Here is a 6851-nt window from a genome sequence, read left to right as displayed (position 1 = left end):
ACTTCATGGCAAATAGATGGGGAAACAGTGGAAACAGTGACAGACTTTATTTTCTTGGGCTCAAAAATCACAGCAGATGGTGACTTCAGCCATGAAATTAAAAGACATTTGCTCCTTGAAAGAAAAGTTATGACCAACCTAGACAGCATATTAAAAACCAGAGACATTTGTTTGCCAACAAAAGTCCATCTCGTCAAGGCTATGGTTTTTTCAGTAGTCATGTATGGATGTGAGAGTTGGACTGTAAAGAAAGCTGAGTGCCAAAGAATTGATGGTTTTGAACTGTGGTGTTGGAGAAGACTCTTGAGAGTCCCTTGGACTGCAAGGAGATCCAACCAGTCCATCCTAAAGGAGATCAGTCCTGGGTGTTCATTGGAAGGACTGATGCTGAAGCTGAAGCTCCACTACTTTGGCCACCTGATGTGAAGAACTGAGTCATTGGAAAAGACCCTGATGCTGGGAAAGATTGAAGGCAGGAGGAGAAGGGGATGAGAGAGGATGAGATGGTTGGATGGCATCACCAACTCAATGGACATGAGTTTGAGCAAGCTCCAGTAGTTGGTGCTGGACAGGGAGGTCTGGTGTGCTGCAGTGCATGGGGTCACAAAGAGTCCGACATGACTGAGAGACTGAACTGAACTGAGCCTTGTGTTAAGAGCTGGACACACAGCCCCTCACACCAGCTTGCTCCAACCTAGGAAGCAGGCATTACTGTCCCCATCTTACAGAAGAGGACACCCCGGAGAGGGACACATATCTTGCCCTCAGTCATACAGCGAGTGAGCAGGGCCAGGGTTTGAATCCTGAGCTGGCTCAGCAGCTGTGCTCTTTTCTGGATGACATTCCAAAGCCTCTTCTGCTTCTCACATTTACTGAGTTCCAGTGACACTGTGCTTTGCACTCATGCTGTTGTCTGGGGTCAGCGCTGTGCCTGGGGGGTGGGAGACTCTCACTCCTGAAGTCTCTCACGTGTACAACACTGTGCCCTCTACCCCAAACCCCAGAGTCAAGAGCTGGTGCCAGCTGTAGTCCATGTCTGCTTCAACCGGAACCCGATTTCAAGGGGAGCCTTGGAGCTGAGTTGATCAGTGGCCTGCCCCATGGGTACCGTTCTTTCTATCTCTCAGACAGGGCTGCATGGACCTGCTAGGGCTTCTCTGGGGACTAAGACCTTAAAGAATCTTCCTGCAATGCAGGAGATCTGGCTCAATCCCTGGGTCAGGAAGATCCCCTGGAGAAGGGAATGGCTACCCCCTCCAGTATTCTTGCCTAGAGAATTCCCTGGACAGAGGAGCCTGGCAGGCTACAGCCCATGGGGTTGTAAAGCATCAGATGTGACTGAGCGACTATCACGTGCTATGATACCTGCTACATGGACCTGTTCATAGTGTTTGCATTATTGGGGTTGATTTGTATGTGTGCTCAGTGTGCATCCACAGCCCCCACCTTGAAAGCAGATGGGCACTCTGTGCCTTTGAAAGAAACATAATTAAGGCAATTTAGCATCTTTCTCAAGGGATGCTCTTTCTCCACATGGGAGGAAATAACTTTGGAGCTGCGTTAAAATGTTTGAAGTTTAATTCTGTGATGCTCACAGCTGGTCTAATCTAGAGGGGTGGTGGGGGAAGCATTTTTCCCCCTGGGGTGGGATATGGGGGAGGGGACACAAGAAGAGAGGGATGGGGCTTCCTTTGTGACTCTGAGAAGGTCTCTTTCCCTTTCTGAGGCTCAGTGACCACATTTGTTTTTTAGACGTAAAAATAAAACAACCACTCAGCAATAGCTTGAGGAGCAGCCTTACTGATTCAGAATCCCTGGAGACGCTTAACAAGATTCACAATAGATCCTGACTCAAGCCAGGCTGGGAATTCTCTGGTTCAGAATTACAGTATCCTGGGAGACTGGTTCTAGGACATCCTATCAATACCCAAATCCATGATGCTCAGTTCAGTTCAGTTCAGTCGCTCAGTCATGTCCAACTCTTTGCCACCCCATGGACTGCAGCATGCCAAGCTTCCCTGTCCATCACCAACTCCCGGAGCTTGCTCAAACTTATGTCCGTTGAGTCAGTGATGCCATCCAACCATCTCATCCTCTGTTGTCCCCTTTTCCTCCTTCCTTCAATCTTTCCCAGCATCAGGGTCTTTTCAAATGAGTCAGTTCTTCGCATCAGGTGGCCAAAGTATTGGAGTTTCAGCTTCAGCATCAGTCTTTCTAATGAATATTTAGGACTGATCTCCTTTAGGATGGACTGGTTGGATCTCCTTGCAGTCTAAGGGACTCTCAAGAGTCTTCTCCAACACCACAGTTCAAAAGCATCAATTCTTTGGCACTCAGCTTTCTTTATAGTCCAACTCTCACATCTATACGTAACTACTGGAAAAACCATAGCTTTGACTGGACAGGCCTTTGTTGGCAAACTAATGTCTCTGGCTTTTAATATGCTGTCTAGGTTGTTCATAGCTTTTCTTCCAAGGAGCAAGCATCTTTTAATTTCATGGCTGCAATGAAATGATGAACCACGCCATGTAGGGCCACCCAAGATGGACAGGTCATGGTGGAAAGTTCTGACAAAACATGGTCCACCGGAGGGAATGGCAAACCACTTCAGTATTCTTGCCTTGAGAACCCCATGAACAGTATGAAAAGACAGAAAGATAGGACACTGAAAGATGAACTCTCCAGGTCTGTAGGTGCTCAATATGCTACTGGAGATCAGTGGAGAAATAACTCCAGAAAGAATGAAGAGACAGAACCAAAGCAAAAACAATACCCAGGATGTGACTGGTGATGGAAGTAAAGTCTGATGCTGTAAAGAACAATATTGCATAGGAATCTGGAATGTTAGGTCCATGAATCAAAGCAAATTGGAAGTAGTCAAGCAGGAGATGGCAAGAGTGAACATCAACGTTTTAGGAATCAGTGAACTAAAATGGATTGGAATGGGTTAATTTAACTCAGATGACCATTATATCTCCTACTGTGGGCAAGAATCCCTTAGAACAAACAGAGGAGCCATTATAGTCAACAAAAGAGCCCGAAATGCAGTACTTGGATAGAATCTCAAAAACGACAGAATGATCCCTGTTCATTTCCAAGGCAAACCATTCAATATCACGGTAATCCAAGTCTATGCCCCGACCAGTAATGCTGAAGAAGGGGAGTTGAACGGTTCTATGAAGACCTACAAGACCTTCTAGCACTAACACCAAGAAATGATGATGCTCAAGTCCCTTACAGTTAGCCCTGCATATCCCTGGTGTGGAACCCGTTGGATAAGGAGGGTCAACTCTATCCTTTGCTTTATTGAAAATGCTTTTATTTTTTGTGTTTGTAGAATTATAGAGCCACAATTTTATATAGCTTCTCTTAAATAGTGTGGCACATGAAGCTTGCTAATGTAATGTAGCTTGCTCAAAAGCTTCATAATTAATTTTTCTCTTGTATATGCATACGTATCTTTTAAAGTTCATTGACAGTTTATTAAAACGCACAAAGACATAACAAATCCAAAAAAATCCCAAAGTACAAGTAGTGTGAAATTTAAATTTTTTATCATTTTCTGTATGTATTTCGAATACACATAAGTTATACATTTGTTAAAAGAAATGCCAACAATAAGAGGAAAATGCCAACATATAAGAGAGTAAAAGATGAAATTCCTTTGCACTCAGTCTGTTCCCCTCCCTCCTCAGCTGACTTTTAAAAAAAATATTTATTTTTATTTATTTTAGCTGTGCCAAGTCTTAGTTGCAGCACATGGGATATAGTTCCCTGACTAGGGATCAAACTTGGGCCCCCTACATTGGGAGGAAGGAGGCTTAGCCACTGGACCACCAGGGCAGTCCCCAGCTGACCATCGTTAATAACTTGGTGTGATTCCTTCCAGGTCGCTTTGCTAGCAGTTATGTGCATTTTTAAAGTTTTGCATATACACAGACATAGTTTTGGTACATGAGTGGGATCACACCATACACTGTTCTGTAACTTACTTTTCTCACTTTAGCTTTTTTCACTCAAAGAGCTTATCACACCAATACACAGAGATCTGCCTAACTATTTTTAACTGCTTTATGGTAACTCATAAGTAGACATAATTTATTTAGCTAAAGGAATACAAAGGCTTTGAAGTCATCTTCATTTTTTTTACAGTGATAAACATACATCTGTGTACACATGGGAGAGTTTATTTTTAGGATGATACTTAGCAATGGAATTGTCAAAGCATGCTTACTCAAACTTTTGACACTTGATGCCAAATTATCTTCCAAAAAGACTACCCTTATTTGCACTTCTCTCAGTAGTGAATAGGGCTTCCCTGAAGGTTCATAACAGTAAAGAGTCTGCCTGCAATGCCAGAGACTCAGGTTCAATCCCTGGGTTGGGAAGATCCCCTGAAGAAGGGAATGGCTACTCACTTCAGTATTCTTGCCTGGAGAATTCCATGGAATTTTGAGAAGCCTGGTAGTCCACAGTCCATGGGGTTGCAAAGAGTCAGGTGTGACTGAGCACAGTAGTGAATGAGGGTCCCATTTCCCTACACCCTAGCCAACTTTGGGTATCACCAATCTTTTAAAACTTCTTCTCTGATGGGTGAAAGTCAGTTCTAATTTTACAAATTGTGTTTCAAATGAAAGTTTATAGCTGCATGGATTTCAGAGGGTTTTTTTTTTTTTTTTTTTTAACGTTTTGAAGGGAACACCTGAGATTTTAAAAGGATGCTTGGGAATCTCAAATGAATCTGTCAAGTCATTATCCATGTCAGAAAGTTGCCTTGAATTTCAGAAACTGTCAAACTTTCTCTTTTTTTGGAGTAATTAGAGCTGATCTTTACCTGACAATTAAATTCGGAAGCATCCGTGCATTTTTTTTCTTCCAAACCACTTTGTAGAATTAAATTCTGCCTTTCAGCTTAGTTGGGGCCCAGTGGGTGTGGTATGATGGGGTTATAAAGTAATGAGACTGGTAGATGTGTGGGTTTACAGCATCAGCCCCATTTGTTTCTGCTCAGTCCAACTTTAAGAAAGAATCTGTGGGCTTCCCTGGTGGTCCAGAGGCTAAGTCTTAGAGTTCCTAAAGCAAGGGGCTGGGTTTCAATCCTTGGTTTGTTTCCTCATCTGTAAAACTGGGATAATCAAGTACCGACCTCATGATCAGTTGGGAGCTATTACATGGAAAGTGTGCCTCAAGGCTGTGGTTAGCATCCAATGGGCCCTAGTGGGCAGCTCTTGTTTTTTCCCAGCTCTCCCCAGGGAGCCCCAGAGAATTATTTCACCCCTCTGAGCCTCAGATAGTCCATCTGTAAAATGGGAATGACAGGGACTTCCATGGTGGTCCAATGGCTAAGACTCTGAACTCCCAATGGATCTGAGGTTAAACCCAGGGTCAGGGAACCAGATCCCACATGCTGCAATTAAGACCCAGTGCAGCCAAATAAATAAATTTTTTAAAAAATGGGAATGAGAGTCCAATCCTCAAACGCTGTCGTAAGATTAATTAAGGAATTATTTGAGTGCTGCATCCAGTGCCTTGACACCCTCCCAGCCTCATCTGTTTCTCTGGCCTCAGCTCTTTCTCTCATCGATGGACACGTGGAGAGGAGTGGTGTCCTGGAATTCTCTGGGAACTACAAGATTGTGGAGGGCGGCAGGACTGACTGAGGATGCTCTCTGTGTCTCTCCCTGAGTCTAAAATTGGTCCTGTGAACCTACTGGGATTCTCAGAAATAGTCCTAGTTTTTCTTCCCTCATCTTCCCCACAACCACTGCCTGCAGTCAGGCCCCATGCTTCATCCTGCCCCGTCTTCCCTTCTGCAGATCCTCATCTTCACCCACGCTTTACCCTAGTTCTGGAGGTTTCTCCATATCACACACCAAGTCTGTGTTACCAAGCCAAACATGGGTCCACTCACCTGGGCAGTAAAACCAGTCAGCTGACACGGAGTTGCTGTGAAGCCAAGTGCAGCATTCCTTGCAGAGCACCGAGCAAGGAGTCCAGGCAGCTAATGCTCCAAAGACCTGAGCCACTGATGGTTTTCAGGGAAAGGGTTTTTTCTCTCTCTCTCTCTTCAATATTTATTCATTTATTTGGCTGTGCTGGGTCTTAGTTGCAGCATGCAAACCCTTACTTGTAGCATGTGGGATGTTGTTCCCTGACCAGGGATCGAACCTGGGCCCCCTGCACTGTGAGTGCAGAGTCTTAGCCACTGGACCACCAGGGAAGTCCTAGGGAAAGGTTTTTAAATACAGAGTGAGGGAGGGAAGTTGTGGAGTGTGTGATCAGCTTGTGGACAATTCTTCTGACTGATTGGTGCTGAGGTCATCAGGAGTCAATATCATCAACCTTCTGGGGTCTACAGGCTTATGGGTAGCACGCAGTTAATCTCTTCCATCTGGTGGAGGTTTTAGTCTCTGCGAGACAGCTCAAAGGATATAGGTCAGAATATTATCTATAGCACTTGAGAAGGAACTGAAGGTTCTTGATTTGTTTAATGGCTAAACTATTATTATTCTGTCTTGCTTGACAGTTTCCCTTTGTTCTGCATTTTCTCACTTCTCTGATTAAATGTATTCTTTGGAAACTGGGGAAGGCCTAGGAAACTAAAGTTTCTCTACAAACAAGAGTCAAGTAGAGGGCATTTCGGGGGGTTGGGAGGGTTGAGGGGGTGGGGAGCCATCCCAGGAAGACTCCTTAGGGTCCTGCTTATTTACATTTGGAGTAAACCTTTCAATTCAACTACTACTTGTTCAAATAACTGATTTTTACTGAGCACATACTATGTGCCCAACAATGTGTGACTTTATAGGCATCATTTCATGTGCCCCTCACAGTATAGGCAAATACTTTTATTA

At 44.2% G+C, this 6851-nt stretch overlaps 1 non-coding gene across 1 annotated transcript; it reads right to left on the bottom strand.

Annotated features, from left to right (window-relative positions):
- Nucleotides 1-6147: 6147 nt before the first annotated feature.
- On the bottom strand, nucleotides 6148-6220 carry TRNAV-CAC (transfer RNA valine (anticodon CAC)). Its single transcript has one exon. It is a non-coding gene; the product is annotated as a tRNA-Val (tRNA).
- Between the last annotated feature and the right edge of the window lie 631 nt (nucleotides 6221-6851).

The sequence above is a fragment of the Bos grunniens genome, chromosome 2, assembly GCF_055505025.1.
Source record: "Bos grunniens cultivar Pamir isolate PY7600 chromosome 2, Bosgru_T2T1.0, whole genome shotgun sequence".
In the NCBI taxonomy this organism is placed as follows: Eukaryota; Metazoa; Chordata; class Mammalia; order Artiodactyla; family Bovidae; genus Bos; species Bos grunniens.
The sequence above is the reverse complement of the archived record's forward strand: the minus strand, read 5'-3'. Positions and strand labels throughout refer to the sequence as shown.